The sequence below is a fragment of the Protopterus annectens genome, chromosome 8.part0 (assembly GCF_019279795.1).
Source record: "Protopterus annectens isolate FY-2018-M chromosome 8.part0, PAN1.0, whole genome shotgun sequence".
NCBI classification, from domain to species: Eukaryota; Metazoa; Chordata; order Ceratodontiformes; family Protopteridae; genus Protopterus; species Protopterus annectens.
Window position 1 is genome coordinate 1,765,258,803 of NC_056741.1, and position 24,749 is coordinate 1,765,283,551.

A 24,749-nucleotide genomic window follows, 5' to 3' on the forward strand; every position below is an offset into this window, starting at 1 on the left:
GCCATGGTTCCCCCTCAGCAGTGTGCCATGCATATTAATGATGGCATGCTGCTGAGGGAGAGCAGAGGAACATGGATATTGAAGCAGTGTGGAGAGAGGTGTAGTGCTACCCGTGGCTGCAGATGAGTGTGAGTGTGAGTGTGTATCCTGACATTGTAATGGTGTGAAGTGTGTCAATTGTGTAATATGTCAGGTTTATGATGTTTATTTTATTTTTTTCCATTTTTTTACAGCATGTTTGCACTGCTCTGCATGGAGCACAGCAATGCCAAACTGTGCCCACATTATAGACAGCTGACATGTGCCAGACATCTAAAAATAGAAACTGGATGTAATTAATTATTTATAGGTGTGTTTAAGCATGTTTGCATGTTGCAGAGTGCTGCTCAGCAATGCTAACAGGTAGCCTAGTAGTATATGTGAAGATATACTACTTGTTATAATATCCAACAAGCTACATGAGTGCAGTTTACGGTCTTATGGGTAGTAGGTCCTCGGTTCAAGTCCATAACAGGCAAAATATGTCTGTAACTAAATATAGTATTTTTCTGCATTTTCATAAAATATTGTGAATTTAGGCACCATTGCACTTTGCTAAGCAGTACTCATTCATGGTAAGCAGTGCATAAACATGTCCACATTTTTCTGAGTCTTCACTCTGCTTGTCTTCTCTTAGCTGGTTTGCACTCTGCTAAGAGATGTGGTGCTTTTTTGAATGTTGCTCAATGACATGTAAAGGTGGGAAAACAGCCTATATTAAGCCCAGTAGGTGGGAATTATGCATCATTTATTGGGGTGCATTCATCTCTGGTTATGGCTGGTGGTGCTGGCAAAGGTGTGTGCTTTTTAGGCACAGAAGTAGGGTATTCAAGAGTCCAGGGTTATGGTCAGGCTTCTTGTGAAAAAACATGAACTCCAGTTGAAGCAGAGCAGATTCCAGGGCTCAGAGTGTAAGGCAGAGGCCTGGGACCATTTGGCCAGAGAACTCACCAGTGTTACTGGTATCACTCCACAGAGTTGAGCAGTGTTGGCAGCACCATGATGATCTGAAAAGAGGGGAACTTTGGACACCTGGGTCCAAGAGGTGAGAGCAGGGAATGTCCCACAAATATGTAAGTAATTTTACCTTGGCTTTACCAATATGCAACTGAAGTCTGCAAAACTGGTATACATAATGGTGTGTTTTCTGCTTAGCTAGGTTGTACCATGAGTGGGGTAAGTATGGATTTAGTATGCTAACTGTAGTGCAGTAAGCAAGAAAGTGTAAAGCTTCTACTGAAATACAGTATAAATGAGAAAAACTGTAGTGCAATTAATGGTCAAGCAGAACTGTAGTGCAATAAATGGTCAATTACAGTGCAATACATGAACAATAACAACTGATGTTCAATAAACAATAAGCAGTACCACTAACGGTAAGCGTAATGGTGTTCAGCAGGATTGTTTTTATTTATTTATTTTTATTTATTTAGGTTTGATGACTGGGGAAGTCCACTGGGCCAAGAAGAGCTCATTTTCAGTGGAGGCCCGGGTAGAAAAGCTCCAACATATTAGAGTCCATTTAAATTACAAATTGCATGTTACAATTAAAATACAAAGCTTTGTACAATATTAAGTTACCTACTGCAAACTGCAAAGGAAAAGAGAAAAAAATGATTTATGCAGAACATTTACTGACATTTCAGAGTCTGTAATACAGTGTGCAATGAGCTCTAGTGAGCTAAATATTTAAATAGACGGTAGCAAGCTCATAGTCGTGGGTAAAAGTGATTATATGCACAGAGTTATTTGAGAGAGGAGAGCTCTTTATGAGGTGATATAAAGCTACTAGTTCTTTTAGTTTAGGTGGATTATAATGCATAGAGGGAGTACACCGGAAAAGTTATGTTTGGGTGTGGCAAGGGCATTTCCATTTGGCTAATAAGTGAGATTGTAGTTGGTATTTGAAGTTGTTATGGTTAGGAAGGCTGCGAAGGAGGGGGGAGAGAGTTCCATTGTTTGGCTATGGAGTATGAGAGAAGTAGCTGGCCTAGGGGACGAGAAGGTTTATGGACTTGAAGGAGGTTTTGGTTTGTGGATCTGAGCTGGCATTTGGGTTTGTAGGGTTTTAAGGATGTAGCAAGAGAAGGGCAGTTATCTGGTTTATAGATAAGTTTGTGGTCAATGGAGAGTTGTAGGGAACTGTGGTAGTTGGGGAGTTCAAGCCAATTGAGGGTGTGGAGGGAGTGGCAGTGGTGGGAAGAGTTTTTAGAATTGTTGAAATTTGCAGATTTTGTGGTAGCAGGATTCGAGTTTGGTTTGTAAGCCAATGTGTAGGTTTGTGAATAGAGGGGCACCATACATCAGGGAGGGGAGCAAGAAAGTAGATGCTAGGGTTTGATGAGTAGAGGGGGTTGAGGTAGCGGTTGTGTCTGTAGAGAAGACCTATCTTTTGGTGGGGTTTTTTTTGATAGTGGAGTAGATGTGGGTCAAATTTTAGTTCTTCATCAATGATGATGCCGAGATGTTTAGTGGCGGGGACAATTTTAAGGGGGGTGTTGTTCTGGCTATTATGGTAAATGAGGTTTTATCAATAGTGGAGTTTTTGCTGGGGGAGAAGATCATTAGTTTGGTTTTATTTGCCTTCAGAGCTAGGTGGTTTGACTGCATCCAGTTTTCTGTTTTGGAGAAGGCTAATTGGGTTTTTGCTAGGTGCTAGAATGGTGAGAAAGCTGAGCAAATGATGGTTGAGTCATCTGCATATTGGATGACAGATGAGTATGGGATAGAGTGGTAAAAGTTGTTAATAAGCAGGTTAAAGAGTAGAGGGCCAAGAACTGAACTTTGAGGGATGCCTGTGGGTGTAGGAAGGAAAGAGGAGGTTGAAGTTTTCCATTGGCCTGCTCGGTGGCAGTTGGACAGGTAGCTGGAAAACCAGGCTATGGTAGGGGAAGAGAGGTGTAGAGTGGAGAGTTATGATAAGAGAAGGGTGTGGGAGATGGTGTCAAAGGTTTTTAACAAATCTAGGAATAGTGTAGATACAAATTTGCTAGAGTCACGTTCTGAGTTTCTAGAAAGGAAAGAAAAGAAGGGCAGTCATGGTGGAGTGGCTGGGGTGGAAGCCATGTTGGGTAGGGGAAAGGAGATTGTTTTGAGTTAGGTGCATCATTAGTTGTACTTGGATGGTTTTCTCTAGAATATTAGACAGAGAGGAAAGGCAATAGGCCTAAAGTTGGTGGTGTCAGTATTATTTCCACCTTTGTGGAGGAGGATGCTGTAGGCTTGGCATCAGATGGAGGGAACGTATGATTATAAGTATGTAGATGGAGAAGGTGATGGGAATGGGATTAAGGTAGAAAGGTGAGGAAGGAGTTGTCTGGTTAAAGAGGAGGATGTGGAGGGAGGGGATGGAGTTAGAGTAGAGGGGTGGGAAGGAGCTGGATAATTTGGCTATGCAGTCTATGAAGAAAGAGTTGAAATGGGAGGCTGTATCAAGGTCATGGAGGGTGGGTTTGGAACAGGGGTTTTCTGTGTTACCAGGGTGTAGCATTGAGGAGATGGAGTCCCAAAATTTTTGGAGTTTGTAGTGTGCAAGGACTGAAGTTTGGAGTAGTGATCTTTGCGATCTTTAATAATTAGCTTTTTTGTGTAGTTACAGAATTGCTTAAATTCAAGGAGGGAGTTTGGGTTTTTGTGTTTTTAGTATTATTTCCATTTTTTGTCCCTTTGTTGCATGGCGGTTTTGTTTTTTCTTGATAACCATGGGCAGGGATTAGTTTTGATGTGTTTGGTTCTTAGGGAGGGCTAGCTGGTTAAGGAGGGTTAGGAAAGAATGGTTAAAGTAGGAGACGGCGTCATCTAGAGGGAGAGTTTTTAGAGGGGCCAGTCAATTGACTTTAGGCATTCTGAGAACATTTGGGGATTGAATGATGAGAGGTTGCGGGTTTGAATTTAGTGGTGTTGTTTTTGTAATGGTGTTGAGTGTCAGTCAGCGAAGGCAGGTAAGTGATCACTGAGAGGATCAGGTATTATTTTGGATTTGGTGATGTGATTATGGTGTGTTGTAAGGATCCAGTCAATGATGGTACCTGAGGTGCCATCTTTATATGGTCTGGCTGGTGAGTGAATTAGTTGGGTGAAATTGTATAGGTTGATAGTATGGGAAGGGGCATCACAGTTAAAAGTGGACCAGTTGATATTGGCATCACCTAGGATATATGTTTCATTATTTAACTCTATTCAATAACTCTGCTGGTGAAACACTATTCTCTTGCGCCATAGCCAAATTATGGAACTCACTCCCACCCAAAATTACCTCCATACCATCATGCACCCACTTCAAAACTTTACTAAAAGTGCAACTAAAAACTTTCTGGCTATGCCCTTGCAACTCCCACTCTAATATCATCCACCCCATCCAACCACTACCTTTCTTTCCACTCCACTAACTACCTTGATTATAGCAAGCTCAGATGCTCATAAGTCAGTACTTATTATACAGCACAAACTTCTTCTTCTTGTAACATTTGTTAATGTCTGGTATGCACTTCACAGATAAAGATTCTAGTTGTCTACTGATGTACTATGTTCTTCATGTGTAAATATGTTGTAAGTAATCGCTATGTAAATTGTTAATCACTATGTAATCCAATGTAAATACTGCCTGTTTATTTTAACTGTGGAGCTTTTCTCCCCGGATCTCCGCTGAAAATGGACCTACGTCCAGTCGGACATTCCCGGTCAACAAATTTAAATAAATAAATAAAAATAATAAATAATTTATGTGAGAGGAGAACCAGGATATTATGTTCTCAAGTGTTGTGATGTTATCACCAGGGGGAAGTTAGAGGGAAGCGATACATATGGATGTGTGGCTGTTTATTTTTAATAATGCTATTGCTATTTCAGCATTAGCAATGGTTGGAATTGTATTGGTTTAGGGAGTTATGGTATGGGAGGAGGGGTAAATTATAGCTACACCACCTCCTTTTTTGTGGGCTCAATTGTTGCAAATCATTTGGTAACAGGTGGAAGGATTTCATTATCGTTTATGAAGGGTTTGAGCCAGGTTTCAGATATGGTGGTTATGTCAGGGTGGTTATGGGAGAGCCATGCATGGAGGTTAGGGATTTTTTTTCTTATACTTTGGCCATTGAGTGTAGTGAGGTGAAAGGACTTAGTATTTGTGGGTTGAGAGGATGGTTTGGTGGCTTTAATGTTGGTGGCAGGTCCGGGGTTGGGGTGGACATCACTGGCGAGTGAGATAGAGGTTTGGTGGAGGAGAGGAGAGAGGTAGATAGGTGGAGAAGGTGGTGAGGTTGATGTGGGCGTATTGATTTGTTAGAATGATGGTTCAGAGGTGAGTGTAGAGGGGGAGGGGTGGAATAGTTTAGGTTTGTAAAGGTAGGAAGTGTTGAAATTAATGAATTTGTGTGAGATGGATGAGTAAGAAGGGGAGTGTGGATGGTTGCATGATGCTGTGGAGTTGTAAGTGGGGTGAGGTAAGGGTAGGGAAGTTGTGTGAGATAGGTTAGACAGGTTAGAGAGAGTAGTATGGGTATTGAAGTAACTGTGAGAGTTGATGAGAAGAACATTGTGGGAAGGGTTAGGGAGAAGTTGGCGATTTTGAAATTTCATATGTGGGTGGAGTTTGACTGGGCCTGATATGGAATTGGATTGAAGAGAGGATGGGGAGGAGTTAGGAGATGTATAAAAGTACAGGTAGTGGGATTGTGTGGGAATTTGGGGTAGGGTAGGGGAGCGGAGTGAGCCCACAGGGTGAACAGAGCAGGAAGAGCCAAAAAAGGTGTGAAGTCCAGACAAAACAATCAGTGACCTGAAGTTGGAAAGGTGCTACAGCCAGGGAGAAGGCTTGCAGTTTAGAACTTTCTTATTTCAGAAATTGCAGAGATATACATATGAGATTATTGGAAAGAAAAAAATGAGAAAGAAGTGGAAAAGTCCAGAGAATCTGTAGTGTAGGGCAGAAAGAATTATAAATACAATACATAAGTCATGAGGCTGGTTAGAAGATTTACTGCAGGTCTTTTTAGTTTTAAACTTTCCAGTCAAAATCAATGGGTGTAGACTGCCACCTAGTGGCGGGAGGATGTTGGTACACTGGAAGTAGAAGGTTCGTCAAGACTCAAATTTACAATAATAAGTTTAAAAAGAAGCGGTTAGGAGAATAGTTTGAGAACCTGGAAAGGGGGAATAAATGGCAATGGACTGTGTTAGGCTGCTATCACGCTCACCTTGGTAGAGTATTGCTCAAGTCAAGAAAGATTTTACTAAAGTATGCTACAAATTATTTATACAGCTACATACACATAGGTTTCTTTGAAGGAGGGAGATTACACCCCTTGGTTAGGTAGTGTTGGTTTGAGCCTAGGGAGCAGGACGTCTTCACAATTAAAGGGAGAGTCTCTTGTATGGCAATTGAGTAGAGGGAGCACCTGAAGGAGCGAGCTGAAAAGTGAGAAAAGAAACAAATTCAGTAAATGAGGGACAAGGACAGGGGGTTTAGGTAGAAGGATAGGGCAGAAAGAGGAGAGAGTAGGTCAGGAAAGGTAGTACTAGAGTGTACTGTAGGGAGAGGAGGAGAGAAAAAAAGAAAGAAAAGAGTGTAGGTTGTGGAAGAGGAATGTTAAGCAGAGAGGTAGTGTAGATGGAGGCAGACCAGCAGTGAATATAGATAGTTCACAGTTAATGTATACTCCCTCGTAAGTCCAAGGAGAACAACAATTCCAAACACAAAGAGTAAGATTTCCTTTCATAACCATTGCAGTAAAGCTGTATGCATTGCTTGTGTATGGTAAGGTTGCTGCAGTCAAGTATAACACTGTAATAGCTGTAGAATGCAAAAGTAATAGCCTGCAGACTATATTGCTTAACTCATAGCACTGTTCAAGGCTGTCTCCAGGCCAATATCAGTCACATAATGCTTTCTCTTCCTCCTACTGCAGCTAATATAAGTATATGGGTGAGATAGCCCACTCCACGGGCAGATATTGTGTGTGGACGTCACAGATATTTCAAAGAAATAACAATACAAAATGTTCAACAGCATTGTTGATACTAAAATAAAGATGTGTTAATATATGCAGTATGGTTGTATTACATGCATGTGTGTTTTACTCTCAGTGCAGTCAATTATAACACTGTAATAGCTCTAGAATGCAAAAAGACTGTCCTGTAGCTTGTATTGCTCCACTCCTAGTATGGTTCAAGGTTATCTCCAACGCACTGTCTGTCATGTAATGCTCATATAGTCTGTCCCTAGGAACAAAGGTGTATGAGTGAGGTAATCTATGTTTTGAGTGGATATTTTATTTAGATTTCACAGAGTTTTAAAATCAATAAGTATAACATGTTCAGCAGCATTGTGGATTCATAACTAATTCTGTCTACTTCCAGTATGGCTGTATTCCTTACATGTCTGTACTAAGTTGCTGCAGTCAATTATTACATTATTTGCAGATGTCCCCTGTAGTCAGAGCTATCGGGTTCTATTTCTATGCCTGGTAGCTAAGGCATGATGGCTGTCTAGTTTATGAACTGTACAAAAATACGCCTCTCAAGTGTCATGATTTCTCGTACTGTAATTAATATTGCGTAATCCGTCTGTCACAGGATTACCACAGAAACGATTAATTAGAATGCAAAGTATTACCAAATCTGCATAGTGAACACCTTGGTAGTTATATAAGTCCACATGATGTGCAAGTGTTCTGTCTACTCGTGTACTTACCTATAGCAAACTTTTAGTCACGGTACACAAAACTGAAAATACAGAACTGTAGCATTAATATTACCATTGTGTCCAGGGATATAATCTGCAATGTTACTAATGGACTGTTTTGCTCTCTCTCTCTCCCTACCCCTTATCTGCATTTATTTAATATTGTTATGTATTATTATGGTTTACTATTAACATATGTTGTTAAAATAACTATATTTTTGGAAATGTAGTTTATATTTGTAATGTGTTATTATACTTTCATATGGACATATCTTGTTAAATTAAGTATTTTGTTGGCCTTATGTGGCTTATTATTGTTATGCGTTATTATGCTTTCATATTAACAAATCTTGTTAAATTAACCATGTGGTTGCCCTTATGCTTTAACTGTTACTGGCATGCTGTTAACATACTGACTGCTCCGTTATTTCATGTTGTGTCATACATAATATACATTGAATGTATTATGGTTAATTAATATGATGTTCCATACTGTTAATACTAACAATAATTTGTACATAACTAACCTCAACTTATTGCTATACCTCAATTACCACAGCATGTCAAGGGAGGCCAGTTCCAGATGATCCTTCTACCTTACCTCAACCGGCCATAGAACCAGGTCTCAGCACATCTGGGACCAAGACCAGTAGTGGTCCTTCTGCTTCCCCTGCAACACCTGTGGTGTTGGGTAGTGCTGCCCCACAGGATGGGGAAGGGTGATCCACTGGTAATGGTGGCAGAGAGACCACTGTCACCTGCACTGAGCTGCCGGTCTTGTTGCACAGGATAGTCTACAGTGGCTATGACTACCGCTTGTGCCAGAGTGAGGAACTGCTGGCCAACCTGGTGAGGCTGTCTCACCCCAGGGCCCAGTGTCCAGTACTGCCACCCCAGGTCAGTGAAGGAGCAGTGCCGACAGTACCATGGGTGGGGATGTGAGTCATGCTGCTGCCGTCTGGAGGCATATGGAACCTGAATTCCACAACACTCTCCCTATCCAAGGTGTTCACCCACCTCACTGCCCCTGTCTGCTGTCTTGTATGTCTTGTCTATTTGCAAATGCTTCCTCACCTACCCAACTTACCTCCCCCACACATACCTATGTCCCTTCCTCAACATTCCACTTTCACCTTAAAAAAAATAAAATGGACACCTGTCCCAAAAAACAAATTTTGTCCCATACATAGCTCTCTATTTAGCACACGTGTCCACTGGACACATGCAATCTTGTCCAATTGGGTTGCCAGCACAGTTATCTCATCCTCATCCTTCTTTCTGGGGTTTGAGAGTCCAAATTCATCTACAAATTCTGTCAAAGTGTACAGTTGTTGCTGTACAAGAAATGGATAGCTATAGTTTTTTCCTACACCCTTCCTACACATCCCTCCCTGCCTTTCAATATGTTTTTCCCCTGCTTGCCCTAATTTCACCACTTTCCTATCTCCACTTTTTTCTTTTCTTTATTTTCTTTAGTGCGGTGCTATGTGATGCACCACATTGCACAACTTTGCTGAGCTCAGCTAAATAGAGCTATAATGACTATATGTGTTTATAACATTGTAAGACACAAAACAAACACCTCTGCCATGTTTCAGACCTGAGCCCATCACACCTGCAGCACACTGCATTAACCCACCATGTCGCACAGCTGTTATTTAAAGCAAGTGGTTTAAACAAAGCATAGCAATTGTCAATTAGAGTCATTAGGCATGTTTCAGCAGAGTTGCACACCATGCCATACCACACAAACTGGAATAAAAAGTAATGGATAAAATGGGAGTGTACCTTGGACTCTGGTGCAATAGTACACCACTAAACAGCCAGAGACATTATAATGGATGTAACTGAGGTCTGTGATGGCATGAAAATGTGCTCTTTTATCAGCAACATGTAGAAAGTCACCTGCTAAGCTATTCATGGCAAAATACATGTTCAACTTTGACTCTGGTGCAGAAATGCATCCATATAAAGCCATACACATACTGATGGGTGTAGAAGATGTTCGTCGCAGCCTGTATGTGTGCACATATATCATTCAAAAACACCTGCTGTAGCAGTGACTTAGTAGCTCAGTCTGTTAAATGCCTTGCATACAGTACATTTTGTCACACACAGTTCTGGGTTCAAATACAGTGTTGTGATGCATTTCAATTACATTATTGTGAAGACAGCAATTAATGTATGACTATTGCTTTTGTTATCCCCACAAAGCATTGCAAATTAAATAACTGCTTTTTAGTGCATGAAGTTACAGGCCTGCAGGTAGGGACACACTTCTCATATCTGTACAGCATTACTATATGTCACCTAGTACTCTGTTATTGATACAGTTGCCTAACATAAATACCTTAAACACATGCCTTAATTGGAGTGTAAAAGTATCCTCACCCTGGCACTGCCTCTACAACAAGGCTGATACAGCTGACACAGATACGCCTGCAGCTTGTTGGCCTCCAAAGTGTTCACAGTCTCTGCCTATGTCTATTAACTGTAGCAGCAGTTGCAGCCTGTGGTACACACAGCACTATGTAAAGATTTCTGCTACAGACTTACCTTCTGTAATGATGTCATCTCCTCACCCCAGTAATGTCCATCTCAACAGCTAATGAAGGGGCCCAGGTCTACATGAGGGCCTTATATATTGCACAGTGGTTGCATTTCATTGGCTAATGATAGTGTAATTCAGCTGTTTTGGCTGCAATTAACATTTCAGAACCACAGATTGGTTTAGAGGTAATCACCTGTTGATGGGAAGCATGTTTAAAAGGCAGGCAGCTGGCTGTTATGAACCATTCTGTATGAGACTTTGCTCACACAGAGCATGCCTTTGTAAAATATTAGTATTAGCACATTTCAACAGAGGAGTACTGCACTCCACTAGGGATGTAACTGTTTTTTGTGCATATCAGGATACAGATAGGAGGATACAGGTATGGGGAAAAGGATCACAGCAGTAAGCCTGTCTTACACCTGTGGTAATGTCATGTCATTGATTTCCTACTGTGTTACACCTACAGGGAATGTACAATACTCCAATGTTGCATTGTCTTTTGTCATTGTGGCACACTGTTGTTGTCGGACTGTCCCATGATAGTGGTTATAATAGCACACTGCTATTTGTCTGGCACTGGTCTGTTGACATATTATTGGGTGGTTGGCCTTAGGGAACACACCACCATAGACTGTAGTGTTGGGTATATGATCATACAGCAGAATCTCTCATGGCACACAGGGAAGTTCCTCAGCATTTCGGTTGTATCCACACATGTATGTCGTCACACTTTGAGGTATGACATGTGAGCAAGCAGTGGATAGTGCTGGCCATTTTGTCAATGCTGTATCTGTACATTGTGGACATCCACATATCTGATCCTTTAATGTGTTGCCCTTGTGTTGTCTTTCAGGAATAATGTAAGAGAAACGACACCCACCCTTCTCAGATGCAAAGAATGAAATAATATTACAAGGACTGTGAAGCCTGAGTGAAGGCAAGCAGTTTTTAGTGTATACATTTTTTAAATAGTTTTTTTAAATAATATTTAATAACACACATATATGGTTTTACTACTTAGTATTTTATTCTGTTATTGCAGTAATTTTAACACAGATGTCATTCATAAACTAGTACATTATTCATGAATGCATGATGTTACAGGAAATGCTGTCAGTCTGTTTTTCCTATTAATGTGATTGTTGTGATTTTTTTATTTGACTCTGATGAAGCCTGGACTGTAAAAGGCAAAAGCACTAACTCTCTGGTGATTTTATTGTATTAAAGTGACCGTTTCTTGTGCAAGGACACATTGGTTTGCCTGTTTACTTTTTTACTGCATTTACCACACTGCTTCAGCATTTGTGGCTGCAGTTTATTTCCTAGTCTTTTAACCTCATGTGACTACACAATGGAGTGGTCTATTTCACTTGAAACTAAGGTGGATGAACTTACTACTATAGTTCATGAATTAGCCTCTGGTTTAAATAAATAAAAGCACAGAGGAATGTCCGAACAGACTGTGGCATTGTCGCAGGAAAAATTATTTACTCTGCATACTCCTATACAGAGCACTACAGGAACTAATGGTAACAATGCTAATTCTTCACCCCCTGCTATCAATGGCTTGAATGGCTTGTTCTAGACTCCATTACTGGATTATACTTTGCATTTTGAAAGACATTGGAATGATTTTGGATCTCTTACCACACAAATTGCCACCATTGAATGATTAGCAAAGAAATTTAAATCTTTACAGTTAGACAATGCCTTTCTGGTACAATCTTCTTCTTCTTTCGGCTGCTCCCATTAGGGGTCGCCACAGCAGATCAACTGTTTCCATTTCTTCCTGTCCTCTGCATCTTGCTTTGTCACACCAACCACCTGCATGTCCTCTCTCACCACATCCATAAACCTTATCTTAGGCGTTCCTCTTTTCCTGTTACCTGGCAGCTTCATCCTTAGCATCTTTTTTCCCAATATACTCTGCATCCCTCCTAAGCACATGTCCAAACCAATGTAATATTGCCTCTCTGGCTTTGTTTCCAAACCTTCCAACCTGGGCTGGCCCTCTAATATACTTATTCCTAATCCTGTCCATCCTCGTCACACCCAGTGCAAATCTTACCATCTTCAACTCTGCCACGTTCTGGTACAATCTACAAAATTAAAATAAGTTCCAAAGGGTCTCCAAGTATGGAAGCTTTCAGTGGATACAGAAAACGGTTCCTTGATGCACCAGGAGCTACATGAAATGTTTGATAAGACAGGACTTGAGGTGATGAACTTTATTATCAGGGACAATGAGTGCAAGCTCTTGAAGCTTGAAGCTGACATAAAATTGCTTGTTGAAAGTATTCTTAATGATCTTATGTTTGAACAGATGTCTGCTGGATACAATAAAATATTTGCTGACATAAAAAAAACGTTTCTGGTACTAATTGTAAACATAAACAGAATAAATTAGATAGGGACACAGCTGATTATGTACATAAAAGAGTGTATTCTGACCCTCCCCCCATTACAAACAATGATTTCTTTATAAATAGTGGTACTAATAATAACAGCAACGACAGTTAATAATTTTAACAATCAGCACAACCAAACAAATATCAATGAGGGTGATTATGATGATCATTTTTTTGGAGCAACCACCCCCACTATTGCAATCAGAACGCCTGATCAATCAACAGCAAAAATCAAACTCCACATGGTCTCTCCTTTCAAGGAGCACCCAGGGGTCATTCTTTGAAGGGGAAGAACTGGGGGAGGGAAACCAGATGTGGAGGGAGGTATATGTACTAGATTTTATGGTGACACCTGAAGAGCTGAATGTTTTGAATTCTAGTGCCAGAATGTCTGAAGTATATAATGCTAATATGACAGTACCTAATGTTAATATCAGTAATGCCTTAGTTAACATTGATTCTACAGCATCTATTGTGAATTTTAGGACAGGAACTATACATAACCTTAATGATTTTTCTTTGAAAAATGAACATATTTCTCTCTTACAAAAAGGTTTTGGCTTTGTTCCAAGTTTTAAGTCAGATATGTAGATTACCTTGGGGTTTTACACCAGACAACTTAACTTGAGGTTGTTTTTTTCTAAATAAGAATCAAGAATGTAGAACAGAACCATTTGTACTGAAAAGAAAAAGTACATTCTTGCCTCCCTGTAATTCCTTAGTGAAGCTGTTTGAAACATGTGGAAAATGAATTTAGATAAATTGTAAAAGCTAGTCGTTCTAGTTGTGACACCTTATCCAAAGAAGAAAGGTTAGCACTCAGAGAGCTATCTGACAATAAAGCATACCGACTGATGAAGCCAGACAAGGGCGGTGGGGTGGTCATCATGAGGCAGATTGATTATGTGTGCAGAATGTTCTAATTACTTAATGAGGAAGACACTTATGAGAGAGTTTCTCTTAGTGAACTTAATAGAGCATATGCCAAGACTGACATATTTTTATTTGATGCTCTAAGCCAGGACACTTGAAGAGTGGATGAGTATGATTTTTTGAAAGTAGATAATTTTCAGAATACCTAAGATTCACAAAAATATCAATGACCCCCCCCCCCCCCTTTAGACCAATCGGTGCCACTCATGGTTCAAAAACTGAACCATTGACCGCATTTGTAGATTATTTCTGTAAGAAAGTAGCCAATGATTTTGCTTATATCTGAAGAGATTATTTGCATTGCTTAGAACAATTAAAAATAGCTAAGCTTGATAAGGATGACTTGCTTGTGGCAATTGACATGGTTCACTTATTTACTGTTATCCCGATGACATACGCTTCAAATATTTTTCAGAATGTTTATCACAAAGTAGATACTTGAACCAAGCGTGAGTAAATCTATTGGTTGACCTGTTAGAAGTGGTGCTTAAAACTAATTTGTTGGCCTTGAAAGGTGATTTTTTTTGGCAAAAATAAGGTGTGGCCAAGGGATGAGAAATGTGCCCCGGTTTTTGCCAACCTGTTTTTGGCTGAATGGGAAAAAAGATATGTATTTTCTTCTCCCTTTACATCCAAGATACATGTATATTATACATTTTTGGATGATATAGTTTAGAGAGGAGCAACTACTGAAGTGACAGAATTTTTAAATTATATTAACACCATCACTCAGTATCTAAAGTTCACCTATAGGGTACACCAACATGAAATTGATTATTTAGATATTCTTCTTACAAAAGACAGTTTTACAGGAGAACTATCATCCAACATATTTAGGAAACGGACCTACACTAATATATTATTGCATTTTGACAGCTGTCATCCTGAACACCAGCATAGGACTGTAGTCAAGGGACAGATGGTTTGGCTGTCCGGGTTGATCAGTGATGACAAGAAATTTTCTGAAGAATTGTTTACGTTGATGGGGATGATCAAGGAAAGGGAGTACCCTATTAAGCTTTTACTGTCAACTAAGAAAGAGGTAACCAGGAACCATGCAACTTGGTTCCTACCAATTCTAAGAGGGGTCACAGCAATATTAGCGTATATTATGATGAAGGCTCCAAAAATAATGTTATAATTTTACCATTTTATCAAGATGCCTCACATTTAAAGGGAAGCATGAAGAAAATTTGGGGAGCCTTATTAGATGATGACCTGAAAAATAAATTAGGGTCAGAGCCCAAGATTGTTTTCAGTAGAAGCAAAAATATTAAAGAAATTTTGGAGAGGGACATGGATACTAAAAAGAACAATTATGCCTCTAGGATGCACAAATGTGGCTTTTGTTCAAGCTGCAGATTTATTAATGATGGACTCTATGTCCAGATTGACTCTTATGGTAGGAACTTACAGTGTCCAGGGGGCTGTAATTGTAACACTAAAAATGTTGTTTATATTGCTACCTGCATTTCCTGGCCTGCATTCTATATAGGCAAGACCACCAGGAAACTGTATGACAGGATTATAGAACACAACAGGGATATTAAAAATGCAAAGTGTACCAGCACCCTTTACCCACACAGGTACAGAGTGTACAAATTTCAAAAAGTTCCTATTTTTTGTTATTGATAGAGTTTTGGCCAGTACAAGAGGGGGTGACATTGACCTTGATCTACAGATCAAGGAAACTATATGGCAATTAAGACTCAATGCCAGCAGGAAACCTGGAATTGATACAATTTCCATCTTGAGTATCTTGAAAAGAAAAGCAAAACAGGTTTAAATACAGGCTATTACACGCCAGAGTGAATACAAACAGTTTTTAGTAAAGAACTTTTTTAAAAATAATATTTTAAATAATATTTAATAACACATATATATGGTTTTACTACTTGGCATTTTATTTGCAGTAATTTTAACAATATGGATTTCATTCATAAACTAGTACATTATTCATGAATGCATGATGTCACAGGAAATGATATGTCTGTTTTTCCTATTAATGTTTTTGTTGTGATTTTTTATTTGACTCTGATGATGCCTGGATTGTAAAATACAAAAATGCGAAGTCTCTGGTGATTTTATCAAATTAAAGTAAGTGCTTCTTGTTCAAGAACATGTTGGTTTGCCTGCTTTCCTTTTTACTGTATTTACCACACTGCTTCTGCATTTTTGGCTGCAGTTTATTTCCTACTCTTTTAACCTTGTGTGACTACACTATGGAGCGGGTTATTTCACTTGAAACTAAGGTGGATGAACTTACTACTATAGTTCATGAATTAGCCTCTGGTTGAAATGAATTAAAATGCAGTGGCATGCTTGAACAGACTTTGACATTGTCGTAGGAAGAATTATTTACTCTGCATACTCCTATACTGAGCACTACAAGAACTAATGGCAACAATGCTAACTCTTCACCCTTTGCTATCAATGGCTTGAATGGTTTGTTCCAGATGCCATTAATGGCTTATACTTTGCATTGTGAAAGACAGGGGAATGAATTTGGATCTCTTACCACTCAAATTGTCACCTTGGAATGTTTTGCAGAGAAATTTAAATCTTTACAGTTATACAATGCCTTTCTGGTACAACCTACGAAATTAAAACAAGTTCCTAAGGGCCTCTGAGTGTGAAAGTTTCCAGTGGATACAGAAAAGGGTTCCTTGATGCACCAGGAGCTACTTGAACTGTTTGACATGACTGGACTCGAGGTGATGAACATTATTATTAAGGACAATGAGCGCAAGCTCTTGAAGCGTGAAGGTGACATAAAATTGCTTATTGAAAGTATTGTTAATGATCTTATGTTTGAACAGATGTCTGCTAGATACAATATAATATCTGCTGACATAAACAACTTTTCTGATACTAATTGTAAACATAAACAGAATAAATTAGATAGGGACAAAGCTTATTATGTACATAAAAGAGTGTATCCTGACCCTCCCCCTACTACAAACAATGATTTCTTTATGAATAGTGCTACTAATAATAATAGCAACAGCAGTAATAATTTTAACAATTAACACAACCAAGCAAATATCAATGAAGGTGATTATGATGAACATTTTTAGAGCAATCACCCCCACTAAGGCGATCAGAACACCTGATCAATCAACAGCAAAATCAACCTCCATATGGTCTCTCCTTTCAAGGAGCACCCAGGTGTCATTCTTTGAAGGGGAAGAACTTGGGGAGGGGAACTAGACGTGGAGAGAGGTATATGTACTAGATTCTATGGTGACACCTGAAGAACTGAATGTTTTAAATTCTAGTGCCAGAATGTCTGAAGTGTATAATGCTGATATGACAGTACCTAATGTTAACATCAATAATGCCTTGGTTAACAGTGATTCTACAGCATCTATTGTGAATTTTAGGACAGAAACTATACATAACGTTAGTGATTTTTCTTTGAAAAATAAACATATTTCTCTCTTGCAAAAAGTTTTTTTTCCAAGTTTTAAGTTTGATATGACTAGATTGTTGATTAACTTGAGGCTTTACACCAGACAACTTAACTTGAGGTTGTTTTTTCTAAATAAAAATGAAGAATGTAGAACAGAACCATTTGTACTGAAAAGGAAAAGTACATTCTTGCCTCCCTGTAACCCTTTAGTGAATTTGTTTGAAACATGTAGAAAATGATTTTAGACAAATTGTAGAAGCTAGTCATTCTAGTTGTGACACCTTATCCAAAGAAGAAAGGTTGACACTCAGAGAGACATCTGACAATAAAGCTTACCAAGTGATGAAGCCAGACAAGGGCGGCGGAGTGGTCATCATGAGGCAGATTGATTATGTGTGCAGAATGTACTTTTTACTTGATGAGGAAGACACCTATGAGAGAGTTTCTCTTAGTGAACTTAATAGAGCATATGCCAAGATTGACATCTTTTTATTTGATACTCTAAGCCAAGACACTTTCACAGTGTATGTGTATGATTTTTTTTGAAAGTAGATACACCAAGAATTCTGATAACTTTCAGAATACCTAAGATTCACAAAAATATCAATGACCCTCCTTTTAGACCAATGTTGCCCCTCAAGGTTCAAAAACTGAACCATTGACTGCATTTGTAGGTTATTTCTGTAAGAAAGTGGCCGATGATTTTTCTTATATCTGAAGAGATTATTTGCATTGCTTAGAACAATTAAAAATAGCTAAGCTTGCTAAGGATGACTTGCTTGTGGCAACTGATGTGGTTAACTTATTTACTGGGATCCCCTATGACATAGACTTAGAATATTTTTCAGAATGTTTATCACAAAATGGACACTTGAACCAATCCCGAGTAAATACATTGGCTGAACTGTTAGAAGTGGTGCTTAAAAATAATTTTTTGGTATTCATAAGTTAATTATTTTGGCAAAAATCAGGTGTGGCCATGGAGGCGAAATGTGCCCCAGTTTTTGCCAACCTTTTTTTTGACTGAATGGAAAAAGAGGTGTGTATTTTCTTCTCCCTTTTCATCCAAGATACATGTGTATTATAGATTTTTGGATGATATATTTATAGTTTGGAGAGAAACAACTATTGAAGTGACAGAATTTTTGAATTATATTAACAACACCACTCAATACCTAAAGTTCACCTATAGGGTACACCAAAATGAAATTGATTATTTTGATATTTTTCTTACAAAAGACAATTCTACACAAAAACTACCATCCAGCATATTTAGGAAACAGACCTATGCTAATACATTATTGCATTTTGACAGCTGTCATCCTGAACACCAGCATAGGAGCATAGTCAAGGGACAGATAGTTAGGCTGTCCAGGTTGATTAGTGATGACAAGAAATGTACTGAAGAATTGTTTAAGTTGATTAGGATGTTCAAGGACAGGGGGTACCCTATTAAACTTTTACTGTCAAGTAAGAAAGAGGTAACCAGGAACCATGTAACTAGGTTCCTACCCATCCTAAGAGCGTGTCACAGTAATATTAACATAAATTATGATGAAGGCTCCAAAAATGATGTTATGATTTTACTAATTAATCAAGATGCCTCACATTTAAAGTAGAGCATGAAGAAAACGTGGGCAGCCTTCTTAGATGATGTCCTGAAAAACAAATTAGTGTCAGAGCCTAAGATTGTTTTCAAGGGCGGCCATGGTGGTGCAGCAGTTAGCATTCTTGCCTCACAGCAAGATGTTCTCTGGTTTGACCCTCAGCTGGGGTGCCTTCTGTACAAAGTCTGCATTTTCTCCCTGTGATCGCATGGGTTTCCTCCCACATCCTAAATGGGTCTATGTCAATTTTTCAAACGCTTAAAATTTCAAATGTTACACGGTCTAGACCAAACGTTCGACATTTCAAGTGTTCGAAGATTGAATTTCAACAGCGCTGTACAGTGCAGATATGGAGAATTTCACTTTTCTGCACTGAAGTGCAGTCTCGGAGTTGGTATAGTTAAGTCGGGGGTGTGGGGGTGTAGGGGGCTAGCCCCCTCTTTTCACATTGTTAAGATGTGGTTTTCTTTTTTTCTTTTTTTTATTTGATATTCAAACATCCAAATGTTGAACATTTGGTCTCGACCATATAACGTTTGACATTTTGGATGTTCAAATATTTAACATAGACCCTCCTAAATACATGCTGTAGGTGGATTGGTCACTCTAAATTGGCCCTAGGCTGAGTGTGTGCATGTTTGTGCCTTCCGTGGATGGTTGGGCACTGGGCTGGCAACTCGACACTGTAAAACTCTACTGCCAGTCATGAGCGGACAGATGATCTACTTTGGCAACCCCTAACTGGGAAAAGAAGATGAAGCCTACGATTGTTTTCAGTAGTGGCAAAAATATTAAAGAAATCTTGGAGAGGGACATGGGTACCAAAAAGGAAATTATGTCTCTAGGATGCATAAATGTGGCTTCTGTTCAATCTGTAGGTTTATTAATGACACACAGAAGTCATTCATAAACTAGTACGTTATTCATGAATACATGATGTTACAGGAAATTATGTCAGTCTGTTTTTCCTGTTAATGTGATTGTTGTGATTGTTTATTTGGCTCTGATCATTCCTGGATTGAAAAAGCAAAAGCACTAAGTCTCTGTTGATTTTATTGTATTAAAGTGACCATTTCTTGTGCAAGAACACGTTGGTTTGCCTGCTTACTTTTTAAGGCAGCATCATGATATCCTGCTATCCAGGGGGAGACATAATAGGGAACAGCAGGCTGCATTTTGCTGGATGTTTGCTCAGAGAGTGTTGATAGAGAAGTACATAGAAAGTCAGAAGGCATTGCATTGTGTCTTTGTGAACTTAGAGAAAGCATATGACAGGGTGCCTAGAGAGGAGTTGTGGTATTGTATGAGGAAGAGAAGTATGTAAGAGTGGTACAGGATATGTACGAGGGTAGTGTGACAGAGGTGAGGTCTGCGGTGGGAGTGATGGATGCATTTAAGGTGGAGGTGGGATTACATCAAGGATCAGCTCTGAGCCCTTTCTTATTTTCAATCGTGATGGACAGGTTGACAGACAAGATCAGACAGAAGTCCTCGTGGACTATGATGTTTGCAGATGACATTGTGATCTGTAGTGAGAGTAGGGAACAGGTGGAGGAGACCCTGGAGAGGTGGAGATATGCTCTAGAGAGAAGGGGAATGAAGTTCAGCAGGACTAAGACAAAATATATGTGTGTGAATGAGAGGGAGGATAGAGGAATGGTGAGGATGCAGGGAGTAGAGGTGGTGAAGGTGGATGAGTTTAAATACTTGGGATCAACAGTTCAAAGTAATAGTGAGTGTGGAAGAGAGGTGAAGAAGAGAGTAAAGGCAGGATGGAGTGGGTGGAGAAGAGTGTCAGGAGTGATTTTTGACAGACGTGTACCAGTAAGAGTGAAAGGGAAGGTCTACAAGATGGTAGTGAGACCAGCTATGTTATATGGGTTGGAGTCAGTGGCATTGACAAAAAGGCAGGAGTCAGAGCTGGACGTGGCAGAGTTAAAGATGTTAAGATTTGCACTGGGTGTGATGAGGGTGGGGAGAATTAGTATATTAGAGGGTCAGCCTAAGTTGGAAGGTTTGGAGACAAAACCAGAGAGGCAAGATTATGTTGGTTTGGACATGTGCTGAGGAAGGATTCAGAGTATATTGGGAAAAAGATGCTAAGGATGAAGCTGCCAGGTAAGAGGAAAAGAGGAAGGCCTAAGATAAGGTTCATGGATGTGGTGAGAGAGGACATGCATGTGGTTGGTGTGACAAACCAAGATGCAGAGGACAGGAAGAAATGGAAACAGATGATCCGCTATGGCGACCCCTAATGGGAGCAGGCTAAAGAAGAAGAAGAAGAAGAAGAAGGCTGCATTGTGGTCAGACAATGTCCATAATGTGAATGACCTGGGCCAGCAGGGCAGGACATATGAGCAGGTTTGACACCGGGCAACTGATATGATTAATGCTACACAACAATGAGCAGCAGATATAGCCAGGGATTGTGCTGTCACCACTAGAGGGCCTGCAGTGGAACAATAACTCTCGGCCACTGAGGAATTCCTAGCATACCTTGGCACACATGACACCTCCCTGGCATCCGTCACATGGTCAATTGTGGAGGTGTGTGCCACAGTTTCCACAGCTGAGGAGCATGCAGGTAAACTTACTGTAAGCAGCATTGTAATACTGTAGCAGTCAGTATGGCAGGCTGTAGATCCTGTTATGTGGGAGTCAGGCCTTTGTTCTTTGTGGGGAATTTAACCTCATGTATATACTCATACGTAGATTGTGACCTATACAACATGTAATACAGTAGCTACTGTAAATGTGAGATATATGGATGTGTTACCTTGTTGTGCTGCAACATGCAGTGGTACTGACATCACCCCACCCTCAACTTTTCACGGGTCCATCAGGTATTGCCAAAGGCCATGGTCCTGCCCCGGTAAGTATCGCACTTGTTCTGTTAAGGAACAATTGTATTCTAGTACAGTTAAGGGCCACATTAATGCCCTATGTAAACATAATAATGTGTGTGAACAGAGTAGGTTGTTTTTAAATGCCAACTGCTGCACAAAGTGAAAAGTTGCCCCAAAAAAAAAAAAAAAAAAAGAACAATTTCAAAAAACTTTTCATAATGTACAACAGAGTAATTGGGAATTGGGGTGGCGGGAGCAAGGCACCAAACGATACCGGGAACAAGGCAACATGGGATTTCATGAACAACACCAACCATCCCTACTCCTTCTAAACATTAATATAAGAAGCATTCTCAACAAAACACATGATCTACACGTCCTACTAGCCCTACACAAACCTGACATTGTAGTACTCACTGAAACTTGGCTTAAACCCATCCACCACAGTAATGACATAACAGCCCCTGGCTATAATATCATACGCAAAGATAGGCCAGGCAAAAAAGGAGGGGGTGTAGCCATCCTTTTCCAAAGTCACCTCTCAATAGAACAAATTGAATACAACAGTCAAGAAATCCAAGACATAGAGCTAATATTAGCGACATTAAAACTTAACCCCAATAAACAAATCATATTAGCAGGAGGCTATATACCACCAGGCAACAACACTAATGAACTCGAAAACCTACTAAATTGGATGAAAATCGCTCATCCACAGGAAACCATTCTTGCAGGTGACTTTAACATACACTAGTTTGACTGTAACAGTCACAACCCCACCACCCATATAAAACTCCATGGTTTTACCCAAATTATTAATACTCCTACAAGAATAGACAAAACCTCTAAGCGACAATCAGTCCTAGATTGGATACTAGTATCCGACGCCACTCAAGTCCATCTCTCAGGTCATCTCCCTGACAGCCTTAGTGATCACCAGGCAACATACCTAATTAGGAATCGACCCCAACTAACTAAACAACCAGTTATCAGGGTCATAAGAAACAAAAAGTACTTCATAGCTCAAGACTTGATAAATTCACTCAAATCCTGTATATGGACTCCACTAAAATACTTACCACTAGATGAAGCTATAGAATACTTCAACACAACCTTCCTGAACATCCTAAACTCCCATGCTCCACCTAGAGCCACTAGAATTAAAACCAACCTCGCACCATGGCTATCTAAAGAAACCAGATCCCTAATTAAAGAAAGAGACAAAGCCTAGCTGCAATTCCATAAACGCTAAACCCCAATTCTAAAACAAAAATATCATGAACTATGGAATCAAGCCAAACAACACGTAAAAACTGACAAAACTAGTTACTATAAAACTATACAGGAAAAACACTCTAACAACCCTCAAAAATTTGAGGCGTCAATTAATAACCTATTACACCCAGGAAAACCTACCGCTCCTGTCCCTATACTACCAAACAATCTACATAACATCCCCACCCACTTTAATAATTTACTGAAACCATCCAAGCCCTAGCCACTTCCAAAACAACTAGCTCTCACACAACATCAATAACAGCCCCCTCCCCGTCCAACTCAGATGATAATACACATAGTTTCTCCCTAGAACCAGTCAGTACTACAATTATTACCAAACTCCTCAAAAAACTGAAGTTAACAACCCCAGCAGTAGACAAACTACCAGCAGAATTCCTACAAATTACTGCAGAGGTCATAGTCTATCCTGTATACATTCTCATTAACAGATCTATAACTGAATCCAAAGTACCCAAATCATGGAAAATATCACATATAATGCCATTACATAAAGGGGGACAATCCCTTGAACTTACTAACTACTGCCCTATTGCAGTACTATCACCCCTATCAAAGATTTTAGAGAGAGTATTCCACTCACAACTAATGAAATTTCTGCTTCACAACAATCTATTATCACAATCCCAACATGGATTCAGACCTTTGCACAGTACTACCACAGCATTGCTATCCTTCTCAAACAATATTAATACCCACAGAAACAACAGCCTGTTTGTATCCTCAATATTCCTAGACCTATCCAAAGCCTTTGATATGCTGAACCACAGTCTACTGCTAGAAAAACTTGCCACTTTTAACATAAACTCTTCCACCTTATCCTGGTTCAGTAGCTATTTATCTAACTGACAACAAGCTGTTCTCTGGGAAAACCACCTGTCACCCCTACTCCCAATAACCATTGGTGTACCACAAGGATCCATCCTTGGCCCACTATTATTCTCATTTTTACTAATGACATAGCATCATCCCTACCCTCCACCTCAATAGTCCAATACGCAGATGATACCACTATAATAAGTGCTGCTAGCACCCTTGATAAACTCCAAATTATAACCCAAAATAACTTTACCCTAGCCGAAGAATGGTTCACCAACATCAAACTACTGCTTATCTCAAAGAAAACTCAACTTATTCTTTTTAATCCAAGTAGATCCCCCCATAAACAATAACTTTTCAATAATAGCCAAAGACAATACTAATATTACTCCTACACCTCACACCAAGCTCTTAGGAGTAGAAATTGAAAATAAACTTAAATATGACAGCTATATTTCTCAAAGAATCAAGAAAGTCAATAAAAAGATCGGACTCCTTTATAGAAACCATAACTACATGACCAGTCACACAAAAGCCACCATAGCTAGAACTCATCTGTTATCTATACTTCTGTATGACTCCCCAGTCTTTACAAACCTTCACCAAGCAGAACTTTCAAAAACTGAATCATGCTACAACAAAATTGCCAAATTTGCTAATGAAGCCACACATATGTCCCATCACTGCCAATCCCTCAGACAACTCAACTGGCTTGAGTTACCTCAAATCCTTCTACTCAACCAACTCACCACTGCCCATAAGCTCTACTACCTTCCTTTAAAAACCCCGGCCTTGCAGCAATTAATTCAACACTATACTCCCTCCAGAAACCTTAGATTGACACAACAAAACCACATAACTGTCACCAAGCACAAAAATGAAGCTGGCAAATCACTCTATGCCTGCTGCATTGCAAAAACCTGGAACCTCCTGCCCAATCACCTAAACTCAACATCCTCACCTTACCTATTCAAAAAAAACATCAAATCACATTTATGCAAAGCTGGCTATGTTCATGTCTTCCCCCAGGCTAGACCAAATTAATTCACTACTATTAATACTCACTCAAATAAACACCATTGTTCTCAACAACTAATAGTTTAGTGACACAAAGCTGTAAATCAAATTATTCTCTACTGTCTTACCTCTTTTGC

The 24,749-nt window shown here is 39.5% G+C and overlaps 1 protein-coding gene across 4 annotated transcripts in view; it reads left to right on the forward strand.

Annotated features, from left to right (window-relative positions):
* Nucleotides 1-24,749, forward strand: part of LOC122809626 (cytochrome P450 2F2-like) — a 916,584-nt gene that overhangs the window by 781,825 nt on the left and 110,010 nt on the right. The gene's annotated exons all lie outside the window — the stretch shown is intronic.